The sequence below is a fragment of the Mastacembelus armatus genome, chromosome 8 (assembly GCF_900324485.2).
Source record: "Mastacembelus armatus chromosome 8, fMasArm1.2, whole genome shotgun sequence".
Lineage (NCBI taxonomy): Eukaryota > Metazoa > Chordata > Actinopteri > Synbranchiformes > Mastacembelidae > Mastacembelus > Mastacembelus armatus.
Genome location: NC_046640.1, coordinates 12,297,188 through 12,318,515, shown reverse-complemented (window position 1 = coordinate 12,318,515; position 21,328 = coordinate 12,297,188).

Sequence of the window (21,328 nt, the reverse complement as noted above, 5' to 3'; positions counted from 1 at the left end):
AGCTGAACTGGAAACCATGGCAACACAGCGCTTGCCTCTCTAATCCCTTGGTCCTGCCAGAGCGTAGACAAATACCTGCGCAAACCCTGGCCTATTCAACACCTGCATAAAAGAAAACCTTCCCAGTGTGCACAATATGAAAATACTCCAGAGAGGAGCAATTCTGATGGACTGTTGTTTCTCTACAGTATCTTCATATCACACACCACCACAGAGAAATAGGCCTGTCTGTTGTTTCCATCCCATCTTTTTTATTCTTCTCAGAAATCTTTACAATGTGGTGACAGTCCATTTTTTCCCCCTCTTTAATCTAATGTATTAAAAGAGCATTTATGTAAGTGACTCCAGATATTGACACATGCTGAGATTCTGTCTTACAACTGTGCATCAAGCAGATGTAGTTTCATTTACATACACATACATGTTCCAATAATAATTTCTACAAATAAATCACACTAATTTTGTTTTCATCTATTTTGTTTGTATTCTACAATGGACACCTTTATAACCTCTACAGGAGGAATAATTTGTACATAATAATTATTTAATAAGAATATATTTCTTCATGTAAATGTACACACACACACATCTATGCAGTGAGAACAAAAAAAAAACTGCAGGGAAATGTGAGACTTTTGGTGGTGAGCTTATTAGCAGGAAGTATACAATTATCAAAATCTGTGGCTTCGGTGGCTTTTAATAGGCTTTTCATGAGAAAGGAACATACTGTACTGTGCATTGTGACTAAGCTGGCAACGATGCTCTTAGTCACCAGTGACAGGAGCTCCAACACTAAAAGCTACTGATTCAGTCACATTAGTGATGAGGTATAGTTGCTTTAGATTAGTTGTTAAATATTCATTCATAAATGTACTAAACACCTTTAGTTTACTTTGTTATGCTTGTCACAGTGTTCATATTAGTCTAATTTAGTTAAAACGACTCATTGTTTAAATCAGTGTGATTTTAAGGGTGAATATGTTTTGTCCTTAGACGATGTGACATATATTGTTTAACCCAGCTACCCAAGACAGTGATTTGTGTGAGATAACATACCTGTGAGTGCTGAAGAGTTACGGGTTTTGTTGTTTTAGCTTTAGCTACGACCCACAGTAGTCTGGGTACTGTTCTCTAATATACTGCCAGAGAAACCAGGGAGTGTCTTGTTGTCTTCTAACTCAGGGACACCACAGCATGGAAGATTTAGTGTGTGTGTGTGTGTGTGTGTGTGTGTGTGTGTGTGTGTGTGTGTGTGTGTGTGTGGAGTTTTTGAAGTTGTTCAAAGGCACCTTTGACGGAGCTGTGCTCTATAACAAACTCGTGTAACTAATTAGTTTTGCTCTAGACTATGTGGTAAATGTATGTGAGTTAAAAAGTTACTTAAATAAAAATATTTAAGTGACTTGTTAAAGAGCCACACAGGTCACAAATCATATCAAATCAAACTTTCAGTGTTCAGTGCTGGTAGAAATAAAGACAACACACCGACCCACCAGCTCTCCCTTCCACCTGTGTCTTGCAGTCACAGATCTCCAGAAGAAGATAGCCAGGGTCTTCAGTGTCTGCGCTTCAGGCCGACCACAACAGAGCTTACCATCTGCTGTCACACTCTGCTTGGTACCTTTAACATCTGCTGCTGGACGTCTTTATGGGTGACCCTCAGTTAAAGATGGCGTCACCTCGACCTCACCACGCACCCCTGCCACGCTGGACTCTGCTGTTACATCCTTCCCGAACATGAAGTAACAGGTATATCAGTGAGTCACCTCCACCTGTTCCATGATAAGGCCTCATGTGAGTGTCTGACCATCTCACACCTCAACTTTCGTCATCTAAATCTCACTTTCCTCTGTCAAGAATAACACAAAAGAAAAAAGCAGGAAAAAAAAACGCATATGCACACCCTTGTATTTTGACTATGACTGTGTCCATGCTGTGTGTTTAGCAGTGTTTTCACTTTAGTGTTGGCACCAGTAAATTCAAATGAGTGTGACAAATTAGAGAGACACACAGGGAACACTGACCACAGGCACAGGATGCCAAGAAAGACATGAAACCTAAATGAATTGAACAGTTGTGATTTACAGAAATGGAGCTCAGTGTGTTTTGATCTCAGCAGCAGAGGTGGCAGGCAGAGGAACAACAGCTGCAGCTTTTTGTTTGCGGTATGGTCACAAGATGGTTTACAAGGGAAGCACATCCTCCATTAATGGAAAGAATAAAATGATTTATTTAGTGTGTGCTTCCAGGATATTTGATATGCTTGGCTACATTTAGCCCATAGCCTCATCATAATGAAACAGCGAACAGTCAGAGTTGCAGAAGAGGCATCTTACTGGAAGAGGAGAGAAAACTGTGCCTGAGGCTCTGTTAAATGATGCTCCTCGTCCACAGTCACACCCTCATTTCTCTTCTTGTCAATACAATTCTCAGTGGCAGAGACGGGTGAAATGCATCAAAATATGCCTGATTACAAATTACAATAATGCTTTTCACAAATGTCTCTAAAAGATAATGTATTTTTTGCCATACACATCAGTTGTTTATGTGTCTGCATGATCAAAATGTACATTATTATTTCGGACATAATCACCAGTCATTATATTGTTAGCGTTTCCTGTTCATATTTATTCTGAAGCTATTCCAGCACCGTTTTAGTTGAAATGCTTAAATCAAGTTAATATAATTCAATGACCTGTGAAATTCCTTGAAGATGATATAGTTTTTAAAGTACATAGTTTAATGTCTCCTTAATGTCAGCTATATTAAAGTATTGCATAAATCATCTTACACTGATACCTTGTCTGATGTAGTGGATCTGAAACTAATTCATTTCTCAGTATTTTTTAACAAGAGGAAACGTGAGTTGTGCCAGAATCCCCCAGTGTGGCCTTTTCAACTGCTTTCTGGTTATTTACTGGATGACAAAATTGTTTCCAAAGACTTTCGGACATTTGTTTTTATGAGTCTTGTTCCCTTGACTCGCTTCAATCTTGGATGCACTTGGTAATACCATTTTTTAAACTGCCAACAGAAAACAGAAAAGGCTGCAGGGGAACTTATTCTCCTTTCAGTGGTTTTCCCTTTTCTCTTAGTCTAGACTGTTCAGTGTCTTCACTGGCTCAAATTGGCCAACAATATCCCTCAGGGAGCCATCTTTGGCACAGCTGTGTTTTCTCTGTATGCTCTAATTGTCCAAAAAAAAAAGAAGTAAACCCACATCGATATCTTACTCTAAAATCTATTGATTTTAAATTATTTCCTGTCATTAAAGACTGTATGCAAGTGAAATGAAGGCAATCCTTTTCATCCATGAACAGCCACCACATGCTTTTTACTGTCAAAGCTGGATGTCTATGAGAAATGGGTTGAGCTTGGATTATGATTTCCGGAATGATATTAGTTTTATTTCCACAATATATAGAAATGGCCTGAGGTATGATGATGAATTAAGCGTCATACCGCCTATGATTGAATAGATTAGATAGATAGAATAAATGCATGAGTTTGCAGTTTGCATAGACGTACATATAGTATAACAACACCTGCACATTATACTTCACACGTACAAAAAGAAAAGAAAATTTGCCTTGGATGTAGCCTTGGCCAACATTGCTGACCTTGTATTGACATCTGCACCACAGGGAAAGCACTCGACTGCTCCAAGGTCAAAGCTGAGAACTGTTGGCGGCCTTTGCTATCATGACATGCAGGGTTTCAAATGATCTGCCTGGCACCCTCAGGCTGTCACACATTTTTGTTTCATTACTGGGTTTTGTGTCTTACACCGAATTTTCCTTGCATTATACATCAATAGTTTCATAAGACTAGACTATTCAATTCACATATTGAAAAATAAATCATATGTCACTGTTGAGATACATTATTGAGTTAGTTCAAACAGAGCACTAACATCATACTCATACATGTGACTAGCCATCATGACCTTATGTTGCAAAGACACATTTTCGATTCTGTGGTAGAAATAATTTCATTTGTGTTGTGTTTCTTGCTGCTGCGGTCTTGTTTTGAATTCTGTTGTTTCTTTTGACTTGACCTCTAGTAATGCTGTGCATCCATGTTTAGGGTTAGGGCATAGGTTATGTTATGCAGACATGATGGTTCAGGTTGGAGTAAAAGTTTATCAACTCATTGGGAAATGTTCATGAAATAACTTGAAATAGTTTACTAAGTAAAACTATTTGATTTTTTTTTTTTTTTGGGGTGTCAACATTATTCTTAAATGATGTTGCTATCCACAGTAATATACATTTTCAAGTTTGTATTTATGGTCTGTATTGGATTACATTCACATTTTACTCACATACTTTGTATTGGGGGGGGGGGGAACCTAAAAGAACTAAGTCAATGTGACAATAGTGTTTCTTGTTCATTATATCATAATTAGGTCTCTTCTGGTGCCACACTCATGGCTAATTGGCTGCCTTCATGGAGGTGAGATGACTTTGCTTACATGGTAATATTTGCATTTTGCACATGTTCATCTGAACCTAATCAGCATATGATTTACATTAAAGAAAAGCTCTTCTTTCTCTCATTTCTCACAGGAGGAACTGCCACACGCTTGTTTCTTCACATTTAAGGATAATATATTTCCAAGACACTTTTAATATTTTGCTGTATATTTATTTATTTAGAGTGCACCTTCTGTTCTAAATCACTAATTAGAAAGGCTTCACTAGCATTCAAACCTGTTGCATTGATCAAGTTCTCAAAGGATCTAGGAATGCAATCTCTGTCTGCTTCTTGTGTATTAAGCAGTTTAGTCAATCCTGGTTGGAGTCTTTTAGAGGTTCCAGATTTGTTTACCACAAATGGTCAATTCCCTGATTTGTCTGTGAATGAAAATAAGTTTGTGGTTTACTGATTTAATCATATCAATATCTTCTATAGTTTAGTAATATATTTATTACTATTATTTATTCTACTTTAAGTGTTTTGTTGTTTACAATTATTCTTTGATATTTTCAAAACATACACATATACGACTGTTTTTGTTTAATGTGCATTTTTATTTACTTGAAATCTCTTCAATAACAGTAAAATTCTGGCTGGTTTCTGGTGGTAGGCACAGCAGTATGAGCAATATTAAAATTAGACATTTTTACTGTTTGCACACTGCACTGCTCTTTTAATAACAGTGGGCACAGCTCTACCTGTCTATCCTCAGGGATCCTTCTGGCACTGCCTCATCAATAACTTGGCTTACCAGCAGAGTCTGCACCCTGACTACAAAACACAACAGCATCAAATTAAATTCTTAATGAGCACAACCTATCACTGACGACTGTGGAAGGTTAGTGCACTGCTGCATATCACTTACATCTGCAAATTTAAACTTAATGCAATTAACATTCTATAATCTATATGAAGTAGGACATATGTGATGCCTCACTTTTGATTCACTCTTGTGACTGTGATACCAGATTTATCCTCATCTTTATTGCCATAGTTCTAACCTTTGCCATTGTGTTCTTCATTTTGCTTCTGGCCAGAGTCGTGTGAAACAAAACAATTCAGAAGGCAGAGGCACCAGCAGCATTATTTTCTATGAGGAACATGTTTGAGTGTATTGTCATAGCTATGCTATTTCCAATTACCTAATCTGGTAATATGTTTAACCAATGTTTAAAGGTGCAATGTGTAAAATGTGAAAGATTTAGCAGCATCTAGTGGTGAGATTGCAAAATGCAACCTTCTGAGCACCCCTCAAATCCCATCCATTTCCAGATCCTAGAGAGGGTACAGTGAGCGTCACCTTTAAGACAAAACGAAATTTCTAATCTAGAGCTAGGGCTTGGCTTGTCTGTTCTTGACTACTGTAGAAACATGGTGGTGCAACAAGGCTGCCTTGGTATAGGAAACCAGCTTTCTATGTAGATTTAAAAGGGTCATTCTAAGATTAAGAAGATGCAACGTTTGGTATTTTCTGGTGATTACAAACTAACATATTTATGAATACTAATACCATTTCTGTTAATAGCTCATTGTAAATATTGCACACTGAACCATTGTGTTTTAGGAATCCAACTGTATGTCTTAATTGGTGCCAGCCTGCCAATCAACTAACTATTTTTTTACAGTTTATATAGAACTTTAATAACGATAAGATGTGCACTCTGATTTACGGTTGTAGTTAGTGGTTTTGCATGTGTTACAAATATGTATACAGATGTCCTTTATAGCCATTATGTTTTACTTTGCATCTGAAAACGAAGGATGTCTCTCCTGTGTGATGGCACACAGGCTTGTGGAAAATGATGTGCACACTACAGAAGTGGTGGCACTCGTTAGATGACGCATAATCACGATTGTTGATGCAAGCACAGGGCTTGCAATTTTTCTATTCATTAAGATAAAAAACAGAATATATATCAACCTGACACATACAGAAGTCTTACAGTCTGACATAATTAATCATACTGTGACAAAATCTCCATATAATGAGCTATCCAAATTGTAAACACTTTATCATAAAATGTTTCTGGGATCTACACTGACACACACACTACACGTGTAACATCTCTGTGATTATATCAAAGACCAGTGCAGTTAGATTGCGGCTTTTCAACAGCATTGTCATAAATAAGTAAAGTGACAATAATGTCAGAGTACCTCTCTGGTACTCCACAAAATTAAAAGTCTGAAAGTGAATCATAATGAATCTATCTTTACATATTACATGGGTTAGTAAAAAGAAAAAACATGTAGTACAGTTAGTGCTGTTGTAGAATTTTCTACTGTTAATGTCAACATTGAAATATAAAGCATCTTTTAAAATTGATATATGAACTTTAAAAATATATGAACTAAACATTTTAAATAACATATCTTTTTATTTTGTACTTTAAATGACCATATCTGAGTAGTATGTTGGAAATGGTTAGATATTATGTTCTTTTATTTTAAACTTATGTCCAGGTTTTGAAGAAATATATGTTCAGCAGTTTCAGTTATTCTGCTGGACTGATGAGAAGGTGTGATGGATGTATTCATAAGCTTTGTGATGACATTGTACCAGTGTTTAGTGCAGGATTGTGTACTGGCATGAGGCATTCTTCGGGGGACACAAATCAAGCTTCAATTGTAAGCTCGTCAGTCACTGCTGTGTTTTGGCAAACTGCTCTGCTCTCGGGGACAGATACTGGCAATGCTACTTCTGCTGTGTCAAAATAATAATAGGACATTTGCAACATTTTAATATATTTAAATATATGTTTGTTTTCTATTGGAAATTAAAATGCAAAAAATAGAAAAATATTTAAGAAAAAGATTTTTAAACTTTTCATACAGCAGTTATATGTTTCTAATTTAAAAAAAATTATAAATAGCTGAAATGTTATCGTCTATGATGTAAAAAATAAATAAGATTAAGATGAAAACGCAGTGACAATATATGTACATGTTAAATTAAAATATTAAGTCCAAACTTCAGGATACCTCCTAAATTCTTAACGATCTACATTATGTGACCTCTATCAGCACAGAGTGAAGAATGGAAGTCTGGATGTTGTGTGTTGTGCCTTCACTGAATATTATTCCTTATGTACTGTTGTGCACTTGTACCCTGGAAATACCAGTATGAAACAGAAGCTTCAGTAACCCTAACCCTGTGCTGCACAAGTTAATTCATGTGTGTGATGAAAAATGACCCGGTGTCTTCAGTCTTCTAGACAATACAGGCAGGATGGATTATTAACAACACAGCCCCCAACCATCAGTTCTGGTGGCTGGAATAAAACTCCAAACATCTGTTAACAGAGTTTCTAATTTACATAAAATGTTTAGCACACAAATCTAGGTTTCACTTGTATGTAACTGTGTCAAGACAGGATTTAATACATAACATAACAGTGCTGATCAGCTCCAGGGAACCATCCAGACAGACTCTGACACTGACAGTATTACAATGGAGTTTTTTTCCCTCCTGGAAAAATCAAAACAAAGTCATGTATTTAAAACCTATCAGCCTGTCATGGCTATCTAAACCTGAAATACTACTAAGTAGCAGCTGTCACACATGGAAACTCTGCACATTGTGATCGTACATTTACTGATAAACACTGATCACAAACTGTTGCTCACACAATAACACAGCAAACTGTCCTGCCTTATAACTGCTGTTTTCCCCCACCTGTTCCTGAGCTGAATTACCCACCACATTTACAAGATGAGGTGCTGAGACACTCCTGAGTCATCTTGGTTGTTAGTTAAATATTTATACGGCCCAATTTGGAAAACAAGCCCTCTCCCACACAATTTGTTAGTGGCCAGTGTGTGCTTTAAAACTCACTGGATTAGAAAAAATGAGTACCTAATTAGGGTGTAGTACTTGGCATAACTTGCACAGTCACATTGGTGCCTTCTTTGGGGAAGGAAGTTTCTCAGCAGGACTCAAACACTTTCAGTGTATTTATTTGAATAGCGTACAGCTGGAGGCCCATGGGCACTGGCCCAACCAGCCCAATTCAATTTCCCTGCTTTAAAATGGGTATGTGATAGTCCAAATGGCCAATTTATACACCTATCTGAAGCCCAGAGAGCCTGTGTGCTTATAAATCACTGGATGCATATAATTATGTGCTGTGTGGTGAAGGGGAGGTTTCCTCTTGGGATATGGACCACTTTACTTCAAACTGCAGTTTACTACACTATGTCTCCACTTTAACTGGCCTTATCATAGCTTTCTATACTGCTGTTCTGCCCCCTGTCTGCACTGTTAAGTCCAAATGTTGTTTCTGAGAAATCCATGGATGGTCACTGACAGGACAAATCCTCTTGGCACAGAGGATGAGTTGATTTCAAACTTTACTATCTTTTAACCAGCAGAGAGTGAGCACTCCATTCAAAAAAAAAAAAAAAAAAAAAAAGCTGGATTCACAAACCAGCATTGTGCTGCCAAAGGATTTTTTCCCACCACCTCCACCTTCATGGGAATTTTTTTTTTTTTTGACGTCATTTTATATCAAACCTCTAACTTTTAAATAATTACATTCCCTCCTGGGGATACAAAAATATACAGTAACTAAGTGTTGACTAAACGCATGGAAAAAGAAAGTGTTGAATTCCCACACCCACATTCTTAGACACACAGATGCACACACCCTGAATCACACACATGCTGTATACACATACCCTCACACCAATACACATATTTTTAGCCATTCCCCATTGTGTCTTTACTTCCAACAGCTCTTTCAAATCCAAGAGTCAGTGAGTGGGAATAAGTGTTTCTTGGATGGATCCCACATTGATACAATAGACCAGATAAAGTAGCACTTCATGGGTTCAGTTCGGAGTGGAGTGGAGCCAGTATTGGAACCATGAGTAAGGCTTGGACATAGAAATTGTCAGGAGGTATTATTCTGTACTGGAAAACTACCATGTGAATTGAGTTTCAGTATTGAAACAATGTTTTTACCACCTTTTCCCATTCAACTTTCTGATTTTGGGAAAAAAATGTTTTTTAATGTTTTGTTTCTAGAAACTATTGTCAAAATTTAAGTTAATAACCGTACTGAAAACACTCGTCAATCACAAACTATTTTGTCCTAAAAATTAGCTTTTTAAATCTCACTCATCAGTCCAGCCTAAATGTGAATTTGGTAGCTGTCCTGGAGCTTTGTCCTATCACATGATCTTCATCAGCACGTAGATTTTGTTCGGTTGTCTTGGCGCTGAAACTGTTTTAGGATGTGTATTTATTGTTGGGGCAGCTTGAGGACTTTTTGTCGCCTATTTACAAGACGTCTAACCTGCCGCCCACACCTCACTTCAGTCCTCAAACAGCGAGCTGTGCCAAGACCGGGTCCCTACCAGTGGATATACGAATTTTTAAACCATGGGCTTAACAGAAGAACCGACTGAACCCTGTGCAGAAAGTGTAGAGAAAAAAAGGGAAGAACAATACAAAGTCGACCACGGCCACCTTTAAAACTCATCCAGAAAGGTCAGTGCTGCATCTCTGTAAGCTAGCGTTAGCTAGCTCTGTTAGCCTGGAGTTAGCGCCACGTTAGCATTAAAGTTGGCATTAGCGTTAAGGTTAGCATCAAAGTTAGCATTAGCATTAACGACAGGTGTGTTGGCTCGTCTTAGACTCGTTATTGTAACATCCCAGCCACTAACTAGGTGTCTCACTAGAATCACAATGGTTGATATATGTGTGTTGTTACTGAAGCTCTCACGAGATTGTGGGAGATTTTTCGGTGTGATCAAAAGTATGGTGGAGTAAATAAGTGAACGACCCGATCGTCTCCAGTGTTCATTTAACTGACAATACGATCTAACATCATACAAAGTATGAAAAACATTACAGTTATTGTTCCAACATAATGGTGTAGTTGTTCAGGTAAGGTGTTGAACTTTAATGAACTCTGTGGCTCTTTATTTACTGAACTGAACATGATAAGCTATTATACGCTAATAATTTTACTTGCCGTTTTTTTACCGTTTGCAGTTGAGGTTAGCTAAACTTAATCCGGGGTTAGGGTGTGTAATAAATTCTTCATGCAGAGGATAATAGACAATAGATTTTACAGAGAGCTCTTTCTCTTATTTAACCTGGATGAAGTGAAACAACTCAACAGCAGCACAAACTACACTACCAGTCAAAGGTTTGGACACCTTACCATTAAATTGAAAGAGAAAGTGTGCCCAGACTTTTGACTGGTGCAGTATATCATTGTTGGCTTGTACCTAATAAACTGACAACTGTATGTAGGCTAGTGTGCCATTTCAGGTGCATCAAGTAAAATGCATGCAAAGGTGCTCTTTGCCTCCAGTTTGCCTTGGACATTTATATATTTGGATTCAGTTTCCATGTTCACCTGCTGGTTCACAGAATTAACCAAGAACCAGGTTTGCTGATCTGTTATCCCACTATAAACTCTTATTGATGAATACATATTAAGTTAGAAATATTAGGAACTTGACTCAGACACAGATACAGTCTCTACTCAGAGCTCCAAGACTACAATATTTGACTCAGACTTGCATTTTGTGACTCATTTTGTCTTTGGGAAGCACTGGTGCCTTGCTGTGACAGTTTGTCAACCATGAATATCTTGTTAATGTCACAATATTGTGAAGTTATGAGATGGGCCATGTGTTATGTTTACTGTCACAGAAGAATAATGTATCTCTTGTTCATTTACAGTGTCATTTATACTCGTACTAGTGAAAGCTTGCTTATGATACCTGCACCTACAAATGGTGGTACAAATTCAGGTTATGGTTTGTTCCACTGTTTATAGTTGACATTGCAGCATGTAGTGTACAAAATATACCTCAGTCTAAGATAGTAGCACCATGGAAAGGGGCCACAGCTTAACTGAGCTTTCAAATCCAAATAGAAATATTTTTACAGACTATATGTAATTATTTTGAAAACAGCCGTGTGCGCATATGTGTACAGCACAAAAAGTAATGATTTAGTGCAGAATTCCTAATTACCTTGAGTATGTTTTGCCATCAACTTGTAAAATGATAAAATACATCATCTGGTGTAGTTGCACATTACATATGGCAGTAATTTTTTTTTTTTATTAAACAAACCATGGTTTGACTAATGTTTGATGATCAATGACGAACTTTAGTGAGTATGAAATGTCACTTCGACATATTGTGTATGCATTTGTTAAAATATATTCCATACAAATAAATACCACATACAAGTAACGATATGTTGCATTGGCTAAGCTTGAGCAGAGAGGGAATTTCAAAAGACACAAACCATACTGCTATCATTACTTCTCTTTTTTAAGATTAACTGTGTATCTACTTCTAGATCTACTGTAAATCATTGTGCCTCCTCACTATTGGCATTGCTAGGCGCTGACTCAGCCTAATTACCCTCTGGTCCAACCTTTAAATCACGTGAATGAAACCAAATAAGTAATGGCCAAGGACCGCTGTCCAAGCGGTTCCGTTGAAATCGGCATGCACAAATGAAGTGTAAATTTATGTAAATGCAACAAATATGAGTGGAGCAACTTGCATTTTGGTTGACAAATTGAAGGCAAGGGAACACCCGACAACTGTCTGCCTGAGTGCCAAGTAAGACAGTTAATCTCTGCGCTGTCGTGGGCCACAGATTCCCACTGAAATGTGCTACACTTTCCCCTCTCCTTCCTATTGCTCATGTTCTTTTTCCCTTATCACTGTAATTTGGTGTGCACTGACAATGGGAAATTTGACAGTAGCTATTCCACAGTGAACTAATAACTTGAAGATTTCAGACAATTGAGGGGAATATTAAAAAGGATGGTAGTCTGAATTGAAAAATACAGTAATGGCAAGTAAAAGGACTGATAGTACGGTATATTTCACCATGGGAACTTTTCTTTGATTTATTTAGCTAATTTATTCATTTATTTTATGAACCAGTTCAGGGAAGGTTTTAGACCTTTCATTTCAAACTAGAGTAATAGACGACCGAGCTAAAAATCAGTACAATCAAATAATCGTCTGCTGTTTTCAGACGAGTGCCATGATAAAAAGGAAAAGGGGCATAAAATCTGAATTTTGGAAATAAATTAGCATTCTTGTTGAGAATTGGGTGTAAAGACCAGTTCTCCTCTACTGTCTGATGGTAAATAGGTAAAGTAACTTTGTACAAATGGGGAAATTTAAAAAAGCTGCCAAATGATACAAGATACTGACAAACTAGTATTTGCATACATACAAATTTTTAAAAAGACTGTAACTAGCTTTATCATTAGTTTTGCTATATAAAAATGTACAGTACGTCATGTCAATCCAGATTTTGTCTCACATTATCAAAGATTTTTTTGTTGAGTAGTTAGTTATTTACTCGAACTTTTGAATATAAATTAAATAAATTGCTGTTTTAAAGATAACTTTTTTTCTAACCTGATGAATAGTAATTACTGAAAAAATATGTTTAAAATATAGCTGCATGCAAAGTCTCAAAACCTCTCAAAGTTTTTAAACTAAATTGGCTTTATTTCAAAGTGCTGGTGTAATAAATCCAAAGTTTGACAGCTTTATTAAGTGATTGTGGGATTTTTCTTCGGTGCTTGTTTGGACATAACATGCTCTGCTTTAAAGCTGCGGCTGTGATAAACATTGATCTGTGTGCTGGATGTGAACACTAACAAAGGGCAATCAAAGGCTCTTGTATACTGCAGAAAATCTGGGAGGATATTTGACTCGTATAGAGGGGCTAACAAGGTTTTAGACTCTATAAAAACCCTTAGGAGATACCAACCAGTCCTTTCCATTAAGAAGTTTGAATTTACACAAGAATTATTTGGTTGTTGCAAGGCTTATACACTTAGAACTCAGATTGCATCTTTGCAGTACTTTTAAATGCAATCTGGCCTCACTCCAAGGTTTGGGATATACTCTGTAGTAAACACTAGGTCTGTGTCACTGAGCTACAGTTGTAAATTGCCTCAAAGCACCACATTTAACAGTCTTCTAATGACTAGGTTTACATTGTTGCATTGGTGTTTTTATTAAAAACAAAAACATGATTTCAGAGTGAAAGTGATTGATAGTAGTTTACATTAGATGTGATTTCATGTTAGATGAGCTGTATTGAAAGGACTCTGGCTTTTATGAATGTTGTGCTAATTATTTACAGCTACCTACTACTAAGGCCCAACCCTTAGTTATAGTTAGTTGCTCTCAGAGCTAAAGATTATGTTGATAATGCGGGGTGTCATGCTATGGTGACAAAATGAGTATGTGCTCTCATCTGCCCTGTGGGTCATTAATAGCTCCATAGGAAATGTTTCTACCTAGTTCTCATTTATCCATTAATCCTATTTTAATTAATTCTCTTTCATTTACCTTGGTTAGAAGAAATCAATAGCACAGGTTTCACTCAATTTGTTCTTTTGCGTTATCCCTTGATGCTATGTGTGCAATAAGAGTGTGTGTGTGTGTGTGTGTGTGTGTGTGTGTGTGTGTGTGTGTGTGTGTGTGTGTGTGTGTGTGTGTGTGTGTGTGTGTGTGTGTGTGTGTGTGTGTGTGTGTGTGTGTGTGTGTGTGTGTGTGTGGACAGAATGCATGATGTGGAGATTGGTCTGAAGTGACTACATTGCGTGATCTAAGAAAATCTGTGATGAGTCGTATGAATGAGGTTTTTAGTGTGAGTGATGTTTTTGAGACATGGAGGAAATACACTTAAATATTTTTTTTACTAATGAAGTATCCTAATATTAGTCTTGATTTAATCCAGCAGCATTTTTTTCTGAAATTCTGTCAAGTGTAGAATTGTCTGACAAATTTTTCCCACCATCCACTTCGTATTTTTTTTACTGTGGAGGACACTGATCGTTTGAGTTCTTTGTCTCTTCCCCAGAGGTTATACACTTTTTCTGAAGCTCAAAAGTCAGTCCCAAAGGTTTCAATTAGAAAAGTGTTGTGCATCTGAGTGTATTCACTTTAATGGTAGAGAGGGATCTCCTGAGCGTTGTAGAAGTGAATGCTGGTAGTATTGCTCTTTCTAACTCGGGTTAATTGGGTTTCTCTTGGCTTTAGCCAACAACAGTAAACTGAGGAAAAGGAAGAAATCTTTCATTTTCAGCTGCAAATGTTCAGTGTACATTTTGATTTGTTTCCCCTGATCCACAGAAAAACACTCTACTGCTGTTTACCTAACATTGGGATTTTTAATATCACCCAATTGTTCAAACGACTTGTGTATACTGATGAATCTTTTCCAAAGCATTCTGTAGGTAGGTTTGCAGATTCATTGTTTGTCAGTCGCATTGTTGCGTTGTGATAATGCAGTTGTAAACAGGAACTGTGGACTGCTAAACTGTAATATTTTAGCTACTAGCTGCAAACTTAATGATTCAACATAGAAAATGAAATTGAGAAAACAGTATTTAAAATTATATACAGTTGCATCTTATATAATACAAGTTAGCAAAAGTTACAGTTACAAGTAGGTGAAGATTAAATTGAATTGAAATTTTAAAGTAAAGAAAAGTTGGAAGAGCCTCATGCAGCATATGTGACCTTATGACCTCTTATACTGCACTTACACCAGCAAAGGACAAGGAAAGCTTGTCATATTACAGTGTAATCACACATGTTTATATCTGATGACAAATTGAGATTGAAATTATGCCGGAATTAGCTCTTGTTATGAGTTTGAATCATGATTAATAAATTATTTTAATGTAGGTTAACTTCAAGTTCAGGTTAATTTTCAAAAAAAAAAAAAAATTCCAATGATCCTGTGAAATTAGATCCATCAAAAAATAGTACCAAATGGTATTCATCAGTGTGGCCTGAGAAAAAAGATAAATCAATGTAAGTGTGCCCAAAGCTGCTGAATAGTCCTCAATAATTATCAGGTCCAAGCCTCCCTGCTGGTGGCAGTGAAAGTGGAATATGAATATGACATTGGTTCAGTTATGGTAGGGTGACTTCATCAATAGCACTCATCCATTTCTGATGATGGAGTAGCAAATAAACTCTCCCAAATGGCATCCATTTTCCCTTGCCACGTCCTCTTCTCTGTCCCTCATTATGTGTCTTGTTGAGGAAATGGTGAGAGAGGCAAAAATCTACCTAAGTGGCAATCTGAGGCACCAGTATGGAAAACCACAGTGCTACAAGTGTGACCTTTTGTGTTGCAGTTTCAAAATGAATACCAGCAACACTGCTATTAAATTACATGTGTGCTTAAAATGAAAATATGCTTTTAAAGTTGTATGTAATGTTGAACAGGTTTAACTGTGTATTGGTAGAAGCTTTCAGTCTATTTATGGTTTTGCTATCCCACAGGGGCTCAGTGATGATTTTTATTTCCTTTGAATTAGCTGAAATGAGATGAAATGTGTTTGCCTCAGTTTGAAGTGAAGTGGAATAACAGATGACATTAAGGCTGTAGCACTGATGAAGGAAGTGTGAATCTTTCACTTAATTAAAAGTAGACATTATCTAGTGGGTTTCTACAGTACTGTAAATGTCCTCCAAGGAATCCAGGGGAGTTGTGCTTCCCTTCACTAAAAGCTGTTACATTAGAAAACAGTGCAGTATTTCATGCTTAGACACTGGTTCAGTCTAAATTTAGTCGTAGAGGTCTGCGGCCAATGCTTATGAACTCATTATCCTGTAATAAATGAAATACATCATGTCATTAAAGGTTTTGGACCTGCCAAGAGTGTGTAAATTATGAATAACACTAAATATACAGCACATTTCATACACAAAACTGCAATACAATGCATTCACAAAAGATGAGAAATACACACAAAAAGACAAAGGTAAGAAATGGAAACTAGAGCAGAAATGATTTTAAAGAGACAAAAATAGGTGAACATTTTCAGGAGTGCAGCAAAAAAAATCATGAGCATTTTTGTATGATTTCCTTTGATTTATAGCTGAAACCTTAGCAAACAGTTGGCTATTTACACATCCAGAAGAACAAAACGAGCTTCTATTTAAAGTCATATTGCTGAGTTCAGTATTCACCGTATGTTTAACTCTGCTTTTGGTCTCCATAGGAAAATATCTACCCATTTATGAGCTGAATGCTGAAATGTGTTTACTAGCTAGTTACTAAAATTGCCTGTCTGCATTTAAGTGTTGGGCAGGTAGTGTACACTGGGTTTTATTAGAGCTTTGTCACTAAGAATGACTTTCTGTTTTCGAGGTTGATGACAGCAGTGAGACGGAACCAAAAGCAAAACAGAGTTGCAGGCCGTAAAAAAAAATCTAAAAGGTTAAAAACACTAAAACCCTCTGTAAAGCTGAAGGGGACTGCGGAGTTGGTGATAATTTTCTATGAATTTGGCACAGTGAGTGACACTTTTCACACTACACATAGTCATTTGACCCAAAAATGATGATTTGTGTAGCCTTAAGGAAAATTGTAGTGCAGATTTTGTACTGCTCATGTTCACTTATGGAGGTGAAGGCTTTGACATCAAAGGGACATGGAGACATTTTGAAGAGATTGTTAACAAGAATTCTTATGAAGCTGCTTATAGCATAACATTTCTGCTAGTTCCATACAGTACATTAGCATAATTTCCTCAGCACTAGTGGGTTAGATGGTGTAAAAGTGCAATTACATTTTACTAATTATAATTTTAGGCCCCAAAAGGTTGAAGCTGCTAATCTAGGATCCTACGGTAAAAGAGTATTACAGGAATCAACAGCTTCCCACACAGAACAGAAGTTGAGAAACAATAGATGGCAGAGCAGTGCCAGAGACTTCCCATAGTGCAATAAAACCACATGAGCAGAACTGAACACTGACAATAAAAAATAGAATCGATGGGAGTGCTTCACGTTTCCTATCCCATTGACAGATTATTTCATGGATCACAGCAAACAAAACTGTGGCTCATTCAACACAGGGAGTGTCTCAGTTCACATTCTCCAATATGTTCTTTTGATTACTTTAAAGCTGAGGCTGTTTAAGCTTTTGTCATGAGTACAATTAGACAGTGAGGGCATGGGAATGTTGCAGTCTGACATACTGTACTACAGATGCCAAAAAGAGACAGGCAGACATGGAAATTCATATAATCTAAGTCATTATCAGACGTAAATGAACAGAAAGTGCAACCATCTCAAACGAACAAAGTGATTTCACAGATCACTGATGCCCTTTTCTGGAGATGGCAAATTAATGGCTGCACTATATATTTTTTCCCGTGCTGTGCAAGTCCTCCGGAGTGCAATAACACTGAGTGTTAGGGCTTGCCATCAAAGAGGTGAAATCGTTTTCTGCCCTGGACGTAAAGTGAATGGGGGGAATTGATAATGGGATTCACTTAATTGTAAATTAACAGAATCTTGTTAATAGGATTCTGTTAATTTAAGATTTATTTCCATATTGATTAATTTACTCTTTTTGCAGTGTGTGTAAAATGATGTTAGAGGATAATTACGAGCAACCTTAAATTACTAAGAATTGAATCTGTAACATGTCATTAATCAAGCTGACAATGAATGAATGAATAGGGAATAAGGATGCAGATTTACTTTATGCCCATAGTTGTTGCCAACAGCAGTTTCACAAAATCTAGTATAATCCAAATTGATATTGATGCAGTGGTGTGAATAATACACCACTACATTGATGTAATTTATGTTTAGGCTTTTTTCATGAAAGGGACATGTGTACATTTCAGATGAATTGCAGATATTAATGTTTGTTACAAATTGACAAAAGATTTGGAGGCAGTCCTTTAAATAACAACTGTTGGATTCATTTGGATTAGTTTGTTCAGTCAATACACAACAGTAAATTCTAAAAACACCCCTTCAGGATGTTATTGAACAAGCAATTTGAATCTATAGAAATTCCTCCAGGGAGTGTACAATTTATTATCCTGGAGAAGCTGACTCTGTGAATCTGTGTCAATACAATCAGTGTGTTACAGTACATTCTGTAAAATTTAAATACTGTTTGTCCCAACCCACCCTCCAGACTGTTTCTGTTCAGTGTTGCCAAACTGCTAAAGTAAATCACGGTTTGTTTTTATTTATCTGTCCTGGCATGGAATCTGGAGGTGCTAGTGGTAGAGGATTGGAGATGGATAGTCTTTAATGACCTCAGTGTTAGCATTTAGCAGATAGCAGAAAGATGAAAGCAGAGAAAATTTCTAAAATAAGCTATACTGTTACAGGGCAATATAATAAGTTAATATTAGGGCTACAGCTGCTTTGGTTTAATTTGCAAAATAACCAAAATGTAAAGACAATAACTAGTGGTTTTACAGGGAGTTGTGTCAAACTCTTTCTCTCTTTCAGTGACTTCATTGTTTAGTGTCATCGTGAGGTTGCCAGGCAACCAGCAGACTCCAGGAATTTGCTGCGACCAGCCAAGAAATAGTTTTGGTTGTTGTACATATTAAAAAACAAGATTTGATGTGTTAATTAATGACCTTGAGATTTGCTAGTAAGTGGGTTGCATTATGTCAAAACAGAACCGGAATAGCTGTATTCATTTTTCCGGGCTCTATGCTAAACTATGATTGAAGAAGCTTTATTCTGGCTCAAGCATCATATTTGATAAGTAGGGGTCTAACTCTTGCCAAGAAAGAAAATGAGCTTTTTTTTTTTTTTTTTTTTTTTTTTTTTACATAAAGGGGCATGCATAACTGTTTCTTGAACTACTGATAATATACATAAAGAGTACATGGAATAAAACCACAGTCATAGTCATTCATATATCACAACCAAGTCCAAGTGAATACTAAAATTCCAGAAATAAAGGGTTTGATCTAACATGTATTTAGAGATATTTGTATAATACGCTGTTACATCTACATCCTAAACATGCACCCACAATGTTGCCTACATAATTTCTTCCTTATATGTTTAGTAATAATAGCACAAAGCAGCAAAAAACATCTCATTAAATGTGACATAATGATATAAGACACTTTCATATGTGATCCCAATTTTGCTCTCTGATTTGTGGAAATGCAACCTGAGGCTGAATAGTCATTTTATACTTTATATTTTTTTCTCCCTTTAACAGAAAGAGTTACTTGTCTTTGACATCCTCAAATTCTACATGCTTTTCTCTTTCTGTGAATTCATCTGTGTAACTGTCCTACCAGCCCAGACTCACATCCAAGTGACCATCTGCACAGGAGTGACCAGCACTGCTACACAAAACACTATTATTAAAATCTTGGCTCTTTTTTTGTCTTTACGCCGTTTTTATTGTGTTTTTGCAAATTTACAGCCTGTGTCCACTGCACATTTACAAATAGCACCATACACAGTGATGCCAGTCAGTGCAGCCTCCTGTCCATGTGTTTACCTCTGCCTGAAAAGTTGTGGATCTATTCTGGAATTTGTGTAGCTTGAGCTGTTGGATTAAAACCTTAGATGCTCCTTTGAGAAATTTGCTTTAGGAATTATCATATACATCACATTGAGCACAAATGCTATTAAAACAGATTGGACAGAAGAATTTAACATTTGAATACAAAACAGACTGTAGAATTTATATTGGGTTCATAACAAAGCAGATGTGGGACATTTAGCTACAATGGAGTGCTAGAAATACTGACTGCTGATTTAAGGACTAAAAGAAAATTTAGTTGAAGAAACATGCTAGTTCATTTTCTTGCTGAGAGATAGATGAGCAGCTCTGTATAGCTCTGCCTGTACAGTAATGCCGAATTCATGTATTCTGAGAGGGAGGGATGATGCAAAAGAGGCTCATGTTTACGATGTGCAAGCGTGCATATCATCGGACAAGTCCAATTGGCAGCTGCAAGCAAACTGTTTATTAAAAACACTTAACCAAACTATCTTTTTCTCCGTGCTTCCTTTCATTGTGCTGAACTAAGATAACTGGCTGTAGTCTTATGTTTAGCAAACAGGCATGAGAGTTAACTGGGCATATTTCAGATGGAAGAAAAGTGGCTTTTAAATAGCAAAAGTAGTAATGTCATTTTTTTCCATTTAACACTTTTCATATATTGTTAGCAGGATCTTGCAGGAAAGCAGAACATAGAGGACGTGAAGGGCAAATTCGAAGTTACTGCCCTATATAGTAGATACAGATTTGTAATGAACAACATATTTTAAACAGTTGGTGACACAAGTTTTATCACACCTTTGTGGCATGTGTCATCATGCAGTATGTCATTGAAAGGACAGAAAACATACTCAGCCCACTGAGTCTATGTAAAGGAGAAAAAGTAGCCTCAGCTGTGGTGTGTGCCACATGGGTGTAATAGATGCGAAAGACAAATGTTGAAGGTGTCTTTCATGGAAGCATGCTTTTGTCTAAGAAATTGCAAGGATTAGTCTGCATACTTGAGTAATAGAAAAAATACTTAATGATCTGTAACTGCACTACAGTTTGAAGAGTGCGACCTGGTCCTGACAGATAGATAGCAGACAGTTCGCTAGGGAAGCTCTGAAAGAGAAATGTGTGACAGTTTGACCAGTTGAAATGTTATGTTTACATCAGTGCTGTCGAGGATTTCAGGCTTTTAGCTTTCAGCTTTCTTTGGTTTAATATCTTTGATATTTAACCATTAAGGGTTCACTTTTGTCAGTGCTTCCATGGCAGTCAAATTCATTAGCAGTCGAAAAGTATTTACCTTGTAATTCTGATCATATTTTTTTTTAATGACAAAGAATTAAAGTGGTATTTTGCATTATCCTGTTGTATTTCACTTAAACACACCAAGATTCAGTAGTATATTTTGGCCTATCCTCCTAAGACAGTAATGAGGGTTTAACAAAGACCAGCAACAAATATTAGCATTAGAGGCAAACCTATTATTTAATGAATAATGGAGTTTTTCCTTGATAAAATTGTCTTTTTTGTAACATATCCACC